The sequence below is a fragment of the Schistocerca cancellata genome, chromosome 1 (genome assembly GCF_023864275.1).
Source record: "Schistocerca cancellata isolate TAMUIC-IGC-003103 chromosome 1, iqSchCanc2.1, whole genome shotgun sequence".
Lineage (NCBI taxonomy): Eukaryota > Metazoa > Arthropoda > Insecta > Orthoptera > Acrididae > Schistocerca > Schistocerca cancellata.
In genome coordinates this window covers 109,141,846-109,160,380 of record NC_064626.1, presented here as the reverse complement: position 1 = coordinate 109,160,380, position 18,535 = coordinate 109,141,846, and positions in this window count along the sequence as shown.

The window sequence follows — 18,535 nt, the reverse complement described above, 5'->3', positions numbered from 1 at the left end:
CTGTATGTTGTGTGCTGTCCTTAGGTTAGTTAGGTTTAAGTAGTTCTAAGTTCTAGGGGACTGATGACCATAGATGTTACGTCCCATAGTGCTCCGAGCCATTTGAACCATTTGAACCATTTGAACCTTAGGTCAGTTAGGTTTAAGTAGTTCTTAAGTTCTAGGGGACTGATGACATCAGATGTAAAGTCCCATAGTGCTCAGAGCCATTTGACCCAGTTTGCTAATTCATGCTGCTCTGTAATGCAATTCCTGTCATTGGACCGTTCACTGTTTCTATTTTGCTATTTTTTTCATTGTTCAGTATACCTTCTTCCTGTTTTCATGCTTGATCTGTGTTCCGGTTCTGACAACTACATAGGAGAGGGCGTGTGATGGGGAGTTCCCTTGTCAGTAAGGGAAAATGCGGCAGCCCTGGCTCGGCCTACTGAACGACAGCAGTGCGGTTCGCGTCAGAGGCCGCGCCAGCCGTGTCAACGACAACACTGTGCGACAGAGCCACCGCGTAGTTGTTTGCCTGCTGGGGCAGCGACTGGCTCGCTTTGCGGGGAAGTTGCGCCGGCCTGCACTAGCAGGTTGCCCGATAATGCTCGGTCGACCGACAAGCAGAAAGAGTGTGGTCCAAATGAAAACCTTAAAAATGATACAATATTTTTAATTGTAACAGCCGCGTGGTCTAGGGGCACTGCCACGGTTCGCGCGGCTCCCTCTGTCGGAGGTTCGAGTCCTCCCTCGGGCATGGGTGTTTGTGTTGTCCGTACCGTAAGTTAGTTTAAGTTAGATTAAGTAGTGTCTAAGCCTAGGGACCGATGATCTCAGCAGTTTGGTCCCATAGGAACTTACCACAAATTTCCTATTTCCTAAAAATTGTAACAATGAACAAGAAGCTTCTATGTCATTTTTCGACGTAGTCTCTCTGGCGCTGAATGCACGCATTCCACCGCTTCGGAAGTGCATCGATACCACGATGAATGAATGTGCAGTCAGTCATCAACTGCAGTTTTCACCTGTTCGTCACTTACGAAATGCCTGCCTCCCATTGCCTGTTTGACTGCACCGAACAGATAGAACTTACTAGGAGTGAGGTCTGTCTGGTAAATAAGGAGGATGTACCCGATGCCATGCCGTAGTGTACTCGTGAAGTCAGCAGGCCTCGTCCCAATCACTCCATTCGCGTCCCAGAAGATATCGAACATGACTTTCTCAGCAGACCTCTGAGTTTCGAAGTTTGGTCTCGACGATGGACTGAGGCGCCATTTCCTGCATGACCTTTTCGTTCCTGCTTGGTGATAATGGATCCAGTCTCATCGCCCTTAACAATTTCTCCAAGAAATACTTCACCTTCGGCGTGGAAATGATGCAAATGTTCTTCACAGGCATGAACGCAACAGTCTTTGAATTCAGCAATCAGCCTCACAAAGCACCCATCCTTCGAGTGCTAAATTGAAGTGCAGTACATTGTGAACGCTATTGTGCGCTGAACCAATGCTAATCTCCAAACTTGTGGCCTTCAAACTTGTGGGTATTCTGTTCTCTTTACAAGCTCCTCCAACAACGAGATGTTCTCGTCCGTCACTGGTCGTAGATTTTGTTCCAAAAATGAACAGCAGAGAGACAGAAGTTGCGACACTTTCTGCAGGACCTGACCACCATTTTGCAGGACAATGCTCAAGCACGTACAGTGCAAGCTGTTACTGATTTGTTTGACTGATGGGGCTGATGAGTGCTATACCATCGACTGTACTCCCCTGACTTAAAGACCCCGTAAGTTCAACTCGATTTCTAAACTGAAGGAAACACTTCACCGCATTTGCTTCAGAACTGCTACAAATTCGTCGGTCAATAGACCGCATCGCTGGCAACGGGTTATAGACAATGCTGGTGACAACGTTTTTTTTTTGGGTCAGTAATACTTTGAGGCGCGTATCTATTTTGTAAATAAATAGTAAATAAATAGTTGCCACTATTAAAGTTCCAACTCTCGTACAAGCAGTATTTCAACATGTGGCATCTTTAAATACTGTTATAAATACTGTGACTTCCATACGCATTAGGCTATTGTGGTACTTTCGAGAAAATATAAAGGGATGATCGAAAAATTTCCCTTTGTAGGCATTGCTGCATCGTATATACAACATAGCGCGACTCTGAAGCAGGTATATAAGCACCGACGTGTAGGCAAGCGATTAGTGTGACATTCATACCTTCCCAACGTAAGGGTCCTAAATACCGAAAGGTGAACTATGGCGACTTTATTACGAAATGAGTCCAAAAAGGACAAACGTGCTGTTATTCCTTTCGTGGTCTCCGGAAGACGAACAGAGGTAGACATCCATCGGAGGATAAAGCATGTGTACCTTGTCTGTCGAAAAACACCGTTATGGAATGGTACACCAAGGGGTGCTGCTGTTTCATGATAAGGCATGCTCCCATACTGTAAATGTCGTAACGCGGAAGTTATGCCAACTCAAGTGGGTGGCACTCAAGCACCCGTCCTACATTCCTGGTCCATTCCTGGTCTCTCCCCAAGCGATTACTATGCCTTCGGTCTCTAAAAAAAGACTTGAAGGATCGACATCTCCTGTCGGACGAGAATATGCAACATGCAGTTGCAGACGTATTCAGACAACAGGACACAGTGGGCTATATGAATAAAACTGAAGCACAAGCTTTGAGCAAAAGGTAGAAGTAAGAGCATTCACTTGGAAGCAAAAGGTAAAATCACAAGCATTAGCTTCTGATTGTAAGAATAACCTTCTGCTTTTCCTCTCTGCCATTTACTTCTAACACAGTAGCAAAAGCTTCTAGCCACGTGCTTGGTGCGCATTGTCAGCGAACCATTGCTGAGCAAGAGAAGGCTTCATCACTGTTTCCTTTGCCGTGCCACTGCGTTTCGCTTCATGTATTTTCAGTGAGTACTGTCACTTATCGACTGAAGGTGTCCTCGTCCGATTCAGATGAAAGCTCTGTATGTGTAGAAAGTACGATGTTGCTTTTAGTCACGGCTTTAGAAAATCATCTTGAGTTATTAGAGAAGTCACAAATTCCAGAAGCAAACAGAAAGAAAGAAGAAGGAATCCTAAATGTTATACATTCATTTGAAACTAATATTGGCATTAAAATTGACAGGAAACAATTGCTAATGGAATTTAGTAACATGAAAACGAGACTAAAAAGGAAAACGGATAAGAACAGAACGGGAAATGAACCGATTGTTCTAAATGTTTGGGAGAATAAGTTTTACAGCTTGCTACGAGGAGATTGGAGTCCTAAAATGAACCAGATACCAGGTAAGATAAATTATAAGCTCGTGTGATGTTAATATTTATTTATTTTCATTCGACTGAAAAAATTACACACAGTCTGTAAATGTAAAAATGAGTTTTTTTTTCCAAATCGTTAGCTTTCAGGGGCAGTGATACTAGGGGTTGCACCGTCCATATCTACACTATCGCCAGTAGAGCCACTAGAGCACTCGAAGTCAACTGGTAAGATTCAGTTCTAGTTTTTGTTAGTCAAACGAAATAAATTACTGCTACTTATAAAGATACTAGCGGAAATTTGTTTTTCGCGAGAGTAGCGAAATGTTCTTATTACTGTATCGTAAGTACTACTACTAATATTACTATTATTAGCGATGCTAGCAGTAATGTGATATGTAAGAGCCATGTTTGCTATTCAGTTTAATTAAGTGCCATGACTAGAGTTAACTTGGGCCGCCAACATTTCGTAACCCTTCGCGAAGGAAAGTTTCCACAGTTATCTTTGTAAAGTAAATCTTCATAAAAATGCAAACACGCATTAAGTTCTACCTTTGTATACATCTCTGGCATACATATTCGTTTCTAGGAACAGATGTTACACCTCGTGCTGGCCCACCATCCTCTTCGTCTAGAGCAAGTCCATATGCCAGGCCACCACCCTTGAAGGAAGGAGTATTGCCAGAAACAGACGAGGCGAAGATGCTCAGTACCACAGAATTTCATAGGCTGGTGCTGCTGGAGCAACTGAAGCTCACTCGACTGCAAATGGAAAAGGAAGCTATGTTAATGAACTTTCTTAATATAAAGATGAATAATGTAAACAATTTGCAACAGGAGGACAATGAAAATAGTTTTAATTTATATATCGTTCTGTAGACTGTGTTATTCCTTTTGTTGTAGACGATCAGTAGTTTTGTATCTTTTCATAAATAAAAAATTCAAAATCCTGCATTTTGTATCAGAGCTGCAATTTCTTGTCTTCTTTGACGTCCTCTCCGAAGAATATCCGCTACAGTTAAAGGCTCCTCCTCCTCATTATCACCACCTTTATGTAAATCCTGTGCCGTGTCTTCAAAATCTTCATCTTGTAGATGTTTCGCAACATTATGCTGTATAAAGCAACAAGCTTTTATTGTTGGAACATTTGGTAAGGCAACTCTACACATATACTGCAAAACAGGGAACCGCCTCTTCAGCTGACCGAAGCAACGCTCTATCACAGCTCTTTCTTTTTTTTAAAAAGGTTACTGAATGACTTGTGACTGTCCTCAGTTGTATTACGAAAGGGGGTCATCAGCCAGGGCTCTAGGCCATACCCTTCATCACCCAAAAGAACAGTGTTCTTACATTCACTCAGCCCTTTCCGGACACTTGAATTTCTCCATATTCGATTGTCATGTAGTTACCCGGGCCTGTTAGCCTCAACACTAGTGAATTGTTCCTTCACACTGCATGTAGCCTGCACATTTATACTAGCAAAAGCCTTTCTGTTGATATATTCGTCGCCAAAATGCACAGGTTTTTGAATTCGCACATGTGTACAGTCAATTACACCAATAGCACTTGGAAATTTACATATTTGTAGCCACTCATTTTTAGCTACAGTAATATCATGTGTTGATGACAGAAACTTGATCCACAAATCAGCTTTCTCCATTATCTACTCACTGTTTTACTCACTGTAGTTTGATGAATTCCCATTTCTTCTGCTATTCCAGACTGGAATCCTGGACCAGCTACATACCGAAAGAAAATCATCATCTTCTGTTCCGACGATAGTGCTCCACCTATTCTTTCCCCTGTCTCTGTCAGAAAATGCTTTGCAATCGACTCAAAATTTTCTTCGTTGAAACGATACAGAGTTTTATAATGCTTTCCAGGCGGACATTGACGTGGTCTGTAGCATTTTTCGCGGCGTAAACGTGCTGCTATTATGATTGCCTCAGTGCCCACAGCGACTCTGATTAGCATACCGATTCTGGACTGTAAGGCCTTCGAATGGAACTTTTTGATAGCCCTTTATGCATAACTGAACCTTCATTTAAGAAGCCAGCAATCCTTTCGCCTGCAATTTTGCTTACACCAGTTGCATTCTAAATGCAGTCCAGGTACTGGGCTAGAGATTATACTTTATCATCACAGAGTGTATCGCTATGGAGGAAGTCGCTTGTAGTTCTTTCACTGAGAAGAGATCCACACTACATCTTTCCAAAGGTGCATTTGGATTATTTTCTTGTGACCACTTGTACAGCACGTATCTCAACTCCTTGATATATGGCCGAATCATTTGATTGCATTGACTTAGAAGCTTAAATTTTTCTCACCTCTAACGAACTACAAATCGCAGAATGTGACGTAAATTTCAGCTTGATACCTCTACCTGTTGCTGAGAAAAAGGAGTCTTAACAATCCGACAAACCGACACAGACAGACAGACAGGCGGACAACAATGTTATACTCAAAGGGTTCCGTCTTTACTGCTGCACTTATTGAACCCTAAAAACATGAATTTCGTACCATTAGTATAAACTTCCATTTCAGATTTCCTCAAGATAGTCTGTGTCAATATATTTTGAACAGATCATATCATATAACATAAAGCGAGTAAGTAAGCTTTTCGTCATTCAAGTTTCTGGTGATAAGTGAGCGTAAAAAATGAACCTAAAAAATGATAAATCAGAAAGTCAAACACAATCATGAAAGAAAAATATCTTCCGCAAGAAATCCGACAACAATACAACGGTGACGGGGCCAGCACTGTTGACAATGGCACGGACTCGCGCCGTGTTAAGTGTGAATACACCAAGGCAAGTTCTAGGAAGCGTATTTTCAACTTCGCTTGGAGAATTAACGGTCCCGTCATGGTTGTGCCACGTCTCCGGTGTCTTTGAATCGACAGTTAATGTTTCTGTAGCTTGTATATGGAAATGTGTTTCCATTGTGAGGTCAGACCGTAATTCAGTCCTTCTGGGCAGCTACACCGAACAACTGTTCGGAGTGTGAGCTAAACGGATGTGTTTAATGACGCTATTGGCAACGATCAATGAATCAGAATATACACTGAGATGAGACACTACGTATTTTTGTTAACAATAAAGACAATTTTATTGCTGAAATGGGTACTGAAACGCCAACTTAGGTTTGCTTTATAATTTATTTAATCTATCTAAATTCTAAAGTAATAAACTCAGAATTTAAGGGGCACAGATAAACGTCTATTTCACATCTCCTATAACAGCCTTCTGTATGCTTTTTTTTTGTACAGAGGTACTACACGTACCTACAACGCCCTATGGAAGACGAAGCAGTGAATATTGTCTGTAATGCGATGGGATACTTGCCTAGTCGCCGTGAAGACTCGAAGTACCTTCTTGCTGCGGACCACTGCAGTTTCAGTTTCCACTCAGACTTCAAAATAGTAATTTTCAAGTGTGGTCTTTTTCTAGAATACTGTGATGCCCAAGAGCGTCTACCAAGCAGACCCACCTACACATCACAAGGAACCCGTCGTCCTGGGTATGACTGCTTGAAACCCTGGGTACAATTCGTAATTTGTAACTCATTTATCATCTAAACAGCCCGTTCCTATGCAACGGTTTTCAATACAACACCAAATTTCAACCCATAATCACAACAGGGTAGACCTATTACATAGAAGCTTTGGCAGTTTGGCACGCCTATTATGCAGATTTCATTGTAGACGTGTGTTTATTTTTTTTTTAACCAGACGACAGTCCCAGGTTTCTCTTGCAAATGCGCTGTTTGCCGTCTGGTTATATAACAGAGAAAAAGAATTGTTATTGTTGTATCGGCTACTGTGGGAGTCAGTGCAGACACAATGAAAGAGAGAAGTTGCGATGACCGGCGGTAGGAACCCAAATTTATCTATACATAACACTTTAAGATTAATTGATCACTTTATTTGTAAAACGAAAACAAACATAACTTAACACGCTTTCTGTGACTACTACGTGCAAGTACTTTTCACTATTACTAACAGAACGCAGGCGAAGTATCGGCTTCCTCTTGCTCAGTACTGATGCTCTCGAAGTCTGCGGCCGAACTGGGTCGACCAGCGATGGGCGGCTGATAACTCAGCGTTGACAGGGGGCGCTGAACCCTGTCTTCCTGGAGGTGCGGTGCTGCCCGCTCTTTCCATTGGCGCGCGGGTCAGCGCCTTCTTGATGCCGTTACGGGTCCTGCGCTGATCGGTAAGCACTCGATGTTTTACAGCTATTACAAATGATTATCAGGGCTGTATGAGAATCGTCAGTTACAGTGTATTCCACTCCTTCAGTTTATTGCTGCGCGAGGCGGCGCGGTTCTAAGGCGATAAACTCACGTTACTGTACGGCAACAGTTCACAAACCGACTGGCCATTCGCATTAAGGTTCCCCATGGGTTCCCTACTTTTGTTAAGGCAAATGCGTCTCGATGGACGTGGCGGATTTACTTCCCCAATACGTGATTGTGATCCATTATGTCGCTGACGGGACGTTAAATCCTAGTACTTTTTTCTAGAAATTACTGGATTTGACAACTGCAGCAATCTAGTGACACATGATTGCAATATGTACTTTCGATAATAATTTATTACGAGAATGACTCTTCAGAATTACTGACCGAATTATCAACTAATTTGTGAAATTAATTTCTCTTCTAACATTTAATTTTCAAATTTATTTACATAGTTTACGCCCACATTGGAGCACTAAAATCAAACATAATACAACAGAGTCAACAATGATTTAGTTTAGGTCTTAGCCGTCAGCAATTTCTTCGTTTTCCAAAACTTCTTCATTCGCTGTGATCTGGCTGCCCGTTCTTCTGCAGACATCACATACTTCTTCCGTTCTAATGGGTTGAATGGCAGCCGTGTGTATTCGTTCTTCAGAAGCAGTTTCTCTTCTCTGTGTTGAATTTCGTGTGTGGTGATGATTCATCCAGATCACTTTGTAGTTCTTTAAACCAGATGATTTTGGTTTTACATTTCCAGGAGTAGTCAAAAAGTTGCTTCAGGACTCTAGTATTTGGTAGGCGAGATATCTGGCCGAAAAATGCAATCCTTCTTTTCCGCATTGTGTCAATAATGGATTCACTTTCTTTATACACTACTGAATTGAGCAAAAGTCTCCACTGCCCATTAACTTGGTGTTTCTTACTAATAATTGTTCGGAGTATTCTTCTGTCAACTTTCTGCAATTTGTCAGTTGTTGCTTGAGTATTTAGTCTGAATAGTGTTTCACTTGCATATGTTGCTTCCGGTTTAACGACGGAGGAGTAATGTCGAAATTTAGCATTTACTGAGGGAGATCGTTTTTTGTAGGTTGGCCACGTGGTTCTCTGCGCTCGCTGTAGTTTCAATGTTCTACTATCTATTGATGCTCTTTCATTAACATTCCAAGTAATAATCTCACCAAGATATTTAAAGTTTTTTACTACATTAATTTTTTGATCATTATGGAGTATGATATGGGATGTGTCAACTGGGAAGCTGGGCATCATTTCTGTTTTCTAAAACGAAATTTGCAATCCGACCTTTCCCGCTAATCGTTCTAGTTGTTCTATCTGAACCTTTGTTTCATAAATATTGTTTGTTAACAGCGCCAAATCATCTGCAAAAGCAAGGCAGTTAAGTTGAATCTTTCTTCCAATCTTAACAGATGGTGGGCATATCTTGTTCCATTCACGCATTATTTTCTCCAGCACACAATTGAACAATAATGGAGACAATCTATCGCCTTGCCGAAGGCCAGTATTCAAATATGTAATACCTCGGACATTTAAAATGCAAATATTCTACTTTATTTTGCTGTTCCACAAAAAACATGACTGCGGTGTTGCTGGTTGAGATCCTACATCTTCGATGCGTCGTCAGTTGTCACAGTCGATTCTCAGCCTCTGGCCAACGGCTTGGTCTCGCAGTTTGGAGTTTCAGCTTCAAGTGTTTAAAATACCAGAACTTGATGCACCAGCTTTATGATGAAAGAACAGTTAAACTAAAATTTTCCATATTTTCTTGACGTTAATCGTAGATCACTAAAGGGACGAGGAAAATGTTACATTGCTACTAAGCGATCCTAAATCTTAATACTACACAATTTATTCAAAGGATGTCATAACTTATAATTAGTTAATTACACTTATTAGACCTCCAGTGGTAGGTTGTTGTTGTTGTTGTTGTCTTCAATCCTGAGACTGGTTTGATGCAGCTCTCCATGCTACTCTATCCTGTGCAAGCTTCTTCATCTCCCAGTACTTACTAAAACCTACATCCTTCTGAATCTGCTTAGTGTATTCATCTCTTGGTCTCCCTCTACGATTTTTACCCTCCACGCTGCCCTCCAATCCTAAATTTGTGATCCCTTGATGCCTCAGAACATGTCCTACCAACCGGTCCCTTCTTCTTGTCAAGTTGTGCCACAAACTCCTCTTCGCCCCAATCCTATTCAATACTTCCTCATTAGTTATGTGATCTACCCATCTAATATCTTCAGCATTCTTCTGTAGCACCACATTTCGAAAGCTTCTATTCTCTTCTTGTCCAAACTATTTATCGTCAATGTTTCACTTCCATACATGTCTACACTCCATACAAATACTTTCAGAAACGACTTCCTGACACTTAAATCTATACTCGATGTTAACAAATTTCTCTTCATCAGAAACGCTTTCCTTGCCATTGCCAGTCTACATTTTATATCCTCTCTGCTTCGACCATCATCAGTTATTTTGCTCCCCAAATAGCAAAACTCCTTTACTACTTTAAGTGTCTCATATCCTAATCTAATTCCCTCAGCATCACCCGACATAATTCGACTACATTCCATTATCCTCGTTTTGCTTTTGTTGATGTTCATCTTATATCCTCCTTTCAAGACACTGTCCATTCCGTCCAACTGCTCTTCCAAGTCCTTTGCTCTCTCTGACAGTATTATAATGTCATCGGCGAACCTCAACATTTTTATTTCTTTTCCATGGACTTTAATACCTACTCCGAATTTTTCTTTTGTTTCCTTTACTGCTTTCTCAATATACAGATTGTATAACATCGGGGACAGGCTACAACCCTGTCTCACTCCCTTCCCAACCGCTGCTTCCATTTCATGCCCCTCGACTCTTATAACTGCCATCTGGTTTCTGTACAAATTGTAAATAGCCTTTCGCTCCCTGTATTTTCCCCTGCCACCTTTACAATTTTAAAGAGAGTATTCCAGTCAACATTGTCAAAAGCTTTCTCTAAGTCTACAAATGCTATAAATGTAGGTTTGCCTTTCCTTAATCTATTTTCTAAGATAAGTCGTAAGGTCAGTATTGCCTCACGTGTTCCAACATTTCTGCGGAATACAAACTGATCTTCGCCGAGGTCGGCTTCTACCAGTTTTTCCATTCGTTTGTAAAGAACTCGCGTTAGTATTTTGCAGCCGTGACTTATTAAACTGATAGTTCGGTAATTTTCACATCTGTCAACACCTGCTTTCTTTGGGATTGGAATTATTACATTCTTCTTGAAGTCTGAGGGTATTTCACCTGTCTCATACATCTTGCTCACCAGATGGTAGAGTTTTGTCAGAATTGGCTCTCCCAAGGCTGTCAGTAGTTCCAATGGGATGTTGTCTACTCCCGGAGCCTTGTTTCGACTCAGGTCTTTCAGTGCTCTGTCAAACTATTCACGCAGTATCGTATCTCCCATTTCATCTTCATCTACAACCTCTTCCATTTCCATAATATTGTCCTCAAGTACATCGCCCTTGTATAGACCCTCTATATACTCTTTCCACCTTTCTGCTTTCCCTTCTTTGCTTAGAACTGGGTTTCCATCTGAGCTCTTGATATTCATACAAGTGGTTCTCTTTTCTCCAAAGGTCTCTTTAATTTTCCTGTAGGCAGTATCTATCTTACCCCTAGTGCGATAAGCCTCTACATCCTTACATACGTCCTCTAGCCATCCCTGCTTAGCCATTTTGCACTTCCTGTCGATCTCATTTTTGAGACGTTTGTATTCCCTTTTGCCGGCTTCATTTGTTGCGTTTTGATATTTTCTCCTTTCATCAATTAAATTCAATATTTCTTCTGTTACCCAAGGATTTCTACTAGCCCTCGTCTTTCTACCTACTTGATCCTTTGCTGCCTTCACTACTTCATCCCTCAGAGCTACCCATTCTTCTTCTACTGCATTTCTTTCCCCCATTCCTGTCAATTGTTCCCATATGCTCTCCCTGAAACTCTGTACAATCTCTGGTTCTTTCAGTTTATCCAGGTCCCATCTCCTTAAATTCCCACCTTTTTGCAGTTTCTTCAGTTTTAATCTACAGTTCATAACCAATAGATTGTGGTCAGAGTCCACATCTGCACCTGCAAATGTCTTACAATTTAAAACCTGGTTCCTAAATCTCTGTCTTACCATTATATAATCTATCTGATACCTTCTAGTATCTCCAGGATTCTTCCATGTATACAATCTTCTTTTATGATTCTTGAACCAAGTGTTAGCTATGATTAAGTTATGCTTCCTCTTTCATTTCTCTCCCCCAATCCATATTCACTCACTATGTTTCCTTCTCTCCCTTTTCCTACTCTCGAATTCCAGTCACTCATGACTATTAAATTTTCGTCTCCCTTCAGTATCTGAATGATTTCTTTTATCTCATCATACCTTTCATCAATTTCTTCATCATCTGCAGAGCTAGTTGGCATATAAACTTGTACTACTGTAGTAGGCATGGGCTTCGTGTCTATCTTGGCCACAATAATGCGTTCACTATGCTGTTGGTAGTAGCTTACCCGCAGTCCTATTTTTTTATTCATTATTAAACCTACTCCTTCATTACCCCTATTTGATTTTGTATTTATAACCCTGTATTCACCTGACCAAAAGTCTTGTTCCTCCTGCCACCGAACTTCACTAATTCCCACTATATCTAACTTCAACCTATCCATTTCCCTTTTTAAATTTTCTAACCTACCTGCCCGATTAAGGGATCTGACATTCCAAGCTCCGATACGTAGAACGCCAGTTTTCTTTCTCGTGATAACGACGTCCTCTTGAGTAGTCCCCGCCCGGAGATCCGAATGGGGGACTATTTTACCTCTGGAATATTTTACCCAAGAGGACACCATCATCATTACCCATACAGTAAAGCTGCATGCCCTCGGGAAAAATTACGGCTGTAGTTTCACCTAGCTTTCAGCCGTTCGTAGTACAAGGCCAGATCAGTCAATCTGCCAGACTGTTGCCCCTGCAACTACTGAAAAGACTGCTGCCCCTCTTCAAGAACCCACGTTTGTCTGGCCTCTCAACAGATACCCCTTCGCTGTGGTTGCACCTACGGTACGGCCATTTGTATCGCTGAGGCACGTAAGCCTCCCCACCAACGGCAAGGTCCATGGTTCATGGGGGTAGGCAGTGGTGTGTAACATACCAAATTAGGTACAAAAATTCTTCTTTACACCCTACTGAAATCGTAAATTTTACGAGGGGTTAGTAACTCAGCGATAAATACAAGCGGGACTGTGCGAAGTTAGAAAGAATCTATAAATCGCGTATACCTTCCTTAAAATACATATTCACCGTTATGTGTGTTCGGAGACGAATTTGTGCACATAAAGAAGTAAGCCACACCCTTACATAGTAATTGAGCGCTGACTCATTGCTCGAAGCTTACAGTGCCGTCAAAATTGATGAATTAACGTGGCCCATCTGTAATAGCACGCGGGCAGTAATCGTCGAACGTCCACGCGGTATGTTTCTCCAGGAGCTTGTTCACACTCTCACCGAACGTGTCACATATTCGCATCAGTTAAAGCTGTTTTCCCATCCCAGCTCCCTCACATTATGAGACAATGGAATAGCTTCCACTGTTCCGCTTCCCAATTTCCCTGCTTCATTTTTACACATAAACACTAATATTACTTGTACATAGACATATATTTTAAATCTGATTACTGTGGAACACTTCTTGCAATGGTGAATATTCGTAGTATATTGTTATGTTCAAAATCACAACAGCTGAAAAAAAATTTTCACACTAAGAATGTAAATTTACAATATAATGGTACGCCGCTGATTGTAATTTGGATTCTTCATGGTTGCCGTGGTATTCATGTTCAGTTAGAACTGTACGTATCTCTAAAACAGCGCTACTGTCACTGTCGGTTTATCACAATGAGTATTTTTGACGGAGATTTTCTCCTCTGTAGTTAATGTAGATCGATTCTACAGGGATTCTTTGCCTTATTTATTGTCCATTGTTTTAATATTGGTGTATGTATGCTTTTACCGATTTTTCATTACGCACATGGCAAAATGAAACATAAAACATATATTTGAATGTACGAAATCCCATGGGTAAACGATGTATACACTTGTTGTACCACTTATGTAATGTTAATATATATTTTGTTAATTTCTGTAAATGAGATACAGTACCTGTTAATACAAAGTTATCACCTATCCTATAATATGAACATCAAGGCACTTCAAGTTGGGAGACGGTGTAAGTCATGAGCAAGTGCGTTAAGAGAGGTCGGTTTATGTGTTGTGAGGAGGAGGAGGATGATGGGGGGGGGGGCGAGGGGGAGGAGCATAGAAGCTGGACTGAGGCAGCTTTGGAAATCAGCAGACGCAACGAAGAATTTTGTCAGAACCTGAGCAATGGCGTCTTGGCGAAAGGTGTTGGCGAAATCGTGATCGAACATCATCCGTACGAAATATTCAGAGGCTGTAAAGACGACACAGGAGTAGTAGAGGCAGCTATAACGACGGAGTAAGAAGTGAAACTAATTTTCCCATGGAAAGATATCAGTGTTTCATCTTACAGAGCTGTTTTCTGGTGTTGTGTTTTTTTTTCAGTGTTTAAATCGGGATCAAGCGCCTTGTTGTCATCATCTTTGTAGAGCAGTGTCTTGACAATCAGAGATCACGGCATCATCAATTACGACGATATCGAAAACATCATCAGGAAGATGCGTGTATGATGAAATAATAAGACACTATATTCAATCTGTCAGTTTTGTTCCTGATTTTATAATATTTCAAAAATTGTTAAAACAAACTTTAAATATCAGTAGTCAGCATACATGTATTCTGTACGCAGTAGTAGTGACTTTTCTCGCAGTTATTTGTCAGACAGCTTCAGTTCAAATATGTAATATCTTTCAGCAGCTTTATGTCTGTGTGTATCGGATTAGTACTAAAGCACACTTGTCATGAATTAGTGAAAGACTTGCGAAGAGATAATTGGTAGTTGATTTACTTTCCAGTTTGGTAAAACGATAGCAAGAATGAGAACAGAAATTCGAGATATTCATCTCGTAATATAGCTAAAGGAGAGGAGATTAAGAAAACAGTTTTACGCCACCCATGAAAAAATTTGCAAGTGACAATGTTCAATGACGGCAGACGGGTGCTAAAGCAAAAGTATCAACATTGTATAGCGGTGTAAAGTATCTGGAGCACATAGAAATAACTACCTCTAATATGTATAAAAATCAAGTAATTGTAGCAACATACGAATTACTGTGGGAAGCAGTGTTTTTCAGAAAACACGTCTGTCATTTGCGAGAACGAAAGGTTGTTAAGTTACGGGTTTCCGGAGAATAGCTGCAAAGTCATCCCGTGGAGACCATTTAAATGGGCCATTAACTTCTCCTCAAAGCTTACAGGCCAACGCCCTGCAAAGAACATCTCTAAAAAGCACCTTGTTACAGAAAACTCAGTGGAGTTGAGTACCTCGCGTAGGTCATACTCTAGTGCCGATAAACCTGGGAACTAGTTTTCTGCTGGGTACTTCAGCGACAGTGAATGTCAGGCATGCAGTTCCAGTTTCTCAAGGGAAGGGGGGGGGGGGAGGGGGGCACTAGCTGTCACAACTGTCTGGCTGTCACAACTGTCAGCTGTTGAGCCTATGTAACCATACGCTCACGTGCTGCACTTCAGTTACCTTTGCCAATTCTTATCACGATAAACCACATGATAAATTAGTGTTTTAACAACTATTAACACAGATAGTCAGTTTCTTAAACTGCTGTTTGAATTATTTTGCAATCATTGTCTGGTCACTTTCGGACCGGTTGTTCGAATATTTTGTAATCTATCAAAGGACTCCTCCAATACACAACGAGACGCACTAGAAAAGTTTTATTTGCCAAACCCAGTTTTCAGGTTTATAGTTTATCATTAGCGACATCTGATACAGAGGAATAAACAGTGTATGTATATTGATTTCTACAAAATAATAACTGTACATATCATAGCAGTAATACAAGTTTACTTGCATTATGTACTTGTATAGCATGTCAGTTAACACGATAGGATCTGAAATATCTCCTATAACATAGTACACAGTTTGTCACGTGTGTTACTGGCATCAAATCTTAGACAGTTATAATTCTTGATAACATTTGACATAACTGTCGTATAAAATATATGACTGCATGTCACCCAGATGTATACAAACATGATCTTGAGAAATTACAAATGACAGGTAATGTAAACTCCTTGACCTGTCAGTTATATATTTATTCTATGTGACAGTTCTGTCAAACGCTATCAAGAACTGTCACTGTCTAGGACTTTACAGCAGTAACATACATGACAAAATGTGTACTATGTTATAGGACACATTTCAAATACTATCGTATTAACTGACATGCTACTAGGGCCTAAGCCCCAGGGGTATTCACTGGATATACACCAAAGTGGTTAGACCTAGGATTTCCTATGGGGCCGTAGTGTGGTGGAAGAAGGTAGAACAGCGGGTTGCTGCTAAAGAGCTTGCTAAGGTGCAGAGATTGGCCTGCTTAGCCATAACGGGCGGAATTAGCAGCACACCAACCGCTAGAATGGAAGCCATGCTGGATATTCCTTCACTTCACCTTTGGGTTACGATGGATGCAGCAGCTGGGGCATACAGACTTAAAACTAGCCAAAACTGGGTCTAATTTGGATATCCCGAATCACACACTAACGTAGTGAGGGAGGTAAATATAGGTATGCTTGGGGAAATGCTCGCTGACTATACAATAACTCCGAACTGCTTCGACAAGCCTTACAACATAATAATTGGAAGTAGGGAGCAGTGGGAGAAAACAGTTCGACACCGTACGGGTGAGATCGTTTGGTTCACCGATAGGTCGAAAACAAGGCGTTGGGGCACGGTTGTACGGGGTTCAGCCAAAACTGGAGAGCAGGGAAACTGGCCTCTGTATTCCAAGCCGAAATTACTGCAATCATGGCATGTGTGGAGGAGAATATGAGTAGGTGCTACAATGAGCGTAACATCTACATCTATTCAGACAGCCAGGCAGCCCTCAAATCATTGGCACCTCATGCAACAAGATCTAAGATTGTTGGAGATTGCCACAGGGCTCTGGTGGAGCTAGGGGGAAGCAATAGGGTGTACCTTGTGTGGGTCCCTGGCCATTCAGGGATCTGTGGCAATGAACAAGCCGATAGATTGGCTAGGATGGGAGCAACAACTCCATTTATTGGACGAGAACCTGTATTGACAGTCAACGAGGCTATGATGAAATAATAACTACGGAACTGGCTCAGGAAACAGCACGTAGGATATTGGACCAAGGTTCATAAACAAAAGCATGGCAAGGTAATGATGTCCAAGCCATGTTTTAAAATAGAAGCTCTGTAATCCTGGGACTGAACAGGAAAGAGATCAAACTCGTGACTGGACTGATGACCGGCCATGGGGATTTCAAAAAACACCTATACAAAATGGGTATAATGGAAGAGGACCCTAAATGTAGGATGTGTGATGAGGGTGAAGAAACTGCATCACACCTAATCTCTGAATACATGGCATTGGAGAGTGAAAGATACAGAATCTTTGGGACAACTAGACCTGAAGAAATTTTGTTTAACAAAAAACCGCTAGAGGGACTCTACATCTACATCTACATCTACATCTACATCCATACTCCGCAACCCACCTGACGGTGTGTGGTGGAGGGTACCTTGAGTACCTCTATCAGTTCCCCCTTCTATTCCATTCTCGTATTGTTTGTGGAAAGAAGGATCGACGGTATGCCTCTGTGTGGGCCCTAATCTCTCTGATTTTATCCTCATGCTCTCTTCGCGAGATATACGTAGGAGGGAGCAATATACTGCTTGACTCCTCGGTGAAGGTATGTTCTCGAAACTTCAACAAAAGCCAGTACCGAGCTACTGAGCGTCTCTCCTGTAGAGTCTTCCACTGGAGTTTATAATCTCCGTAACGCTTTCACGATTACTAAATGATCCTGTAACGAAGCGCGCTGCTCTCCGTTGGATCTTCTCTATCTCTTATATCAACCCTGTCTGGTACGGATCCCACACTGGTGAGCAGTATTCAAGCAGTGGGCGAACAAGCGTACTGTAACCTACTTCCTTTGTTTTCGGATTGCATTTCCTTAGCATTCTTCCAATGAATCTCAGTCTGGCATCTTTGTTACCGACGATCAACTTTATATGATCATTCCATTTTAAATCACTCCTAATGCATACTCCCAGGTAATTTACGGAATTAACTGTTTCCAGTTGCTGACCTCCTATATTGTAGCTATATGATAAGGGATCTTTCTTTCTATGTATTCGTAGCACATTATACTTGTCTATATTGAGATTCAATTGCCATTCCCTGCACAGTCAATTCGCTGCAAATCGTCCTGCATTTCAGTACAATTTTCCATTGTTACAACTTCTCCATATACCACAGCATTATCCGCAAAAAGCCTCAGTGAACTTCCGGTGTCATCCACAAGGTCATTTGTGTATATTGTGAATAGCAACGGTCCTAGGACACTCCCCTGTGGCACACCTGAAATCACTCTTACTTCGGATGACTTCTCTCCATTGAGAATGACATGCTGCGTTCTGTTATCTAGGAGCTCTTCAATCCAATCACACAATTGGTGTGATACTCCATATGCTCTTACTTTGTTCATTAAACGACTGTGGGGAACTGTATCGAACGCCTTGCGGAAGTCAAGAAACACGGCATCTACCTGTGAACTCGTGTCTATGGCCCTCGGAGTCTCGTGGACGAATAGCGCGAGCTGGGTTTCACACGATCGTCTTTTTCGAAACCCATGCTGATTCCTGCAGAGTAGATTTATAGTCTCCAGAAAAGTCATTACACTCGAACATAATACGTGTTCCAAAATTCTACAACTGATCGACTCCTTGCACTATTTAAGGGCACTGGTTGGCTTTACTAGATATACAGGGAGCGATACCGCACAATAAACCTAGTTTCGGTGCGGGCAATGGAGGGTTA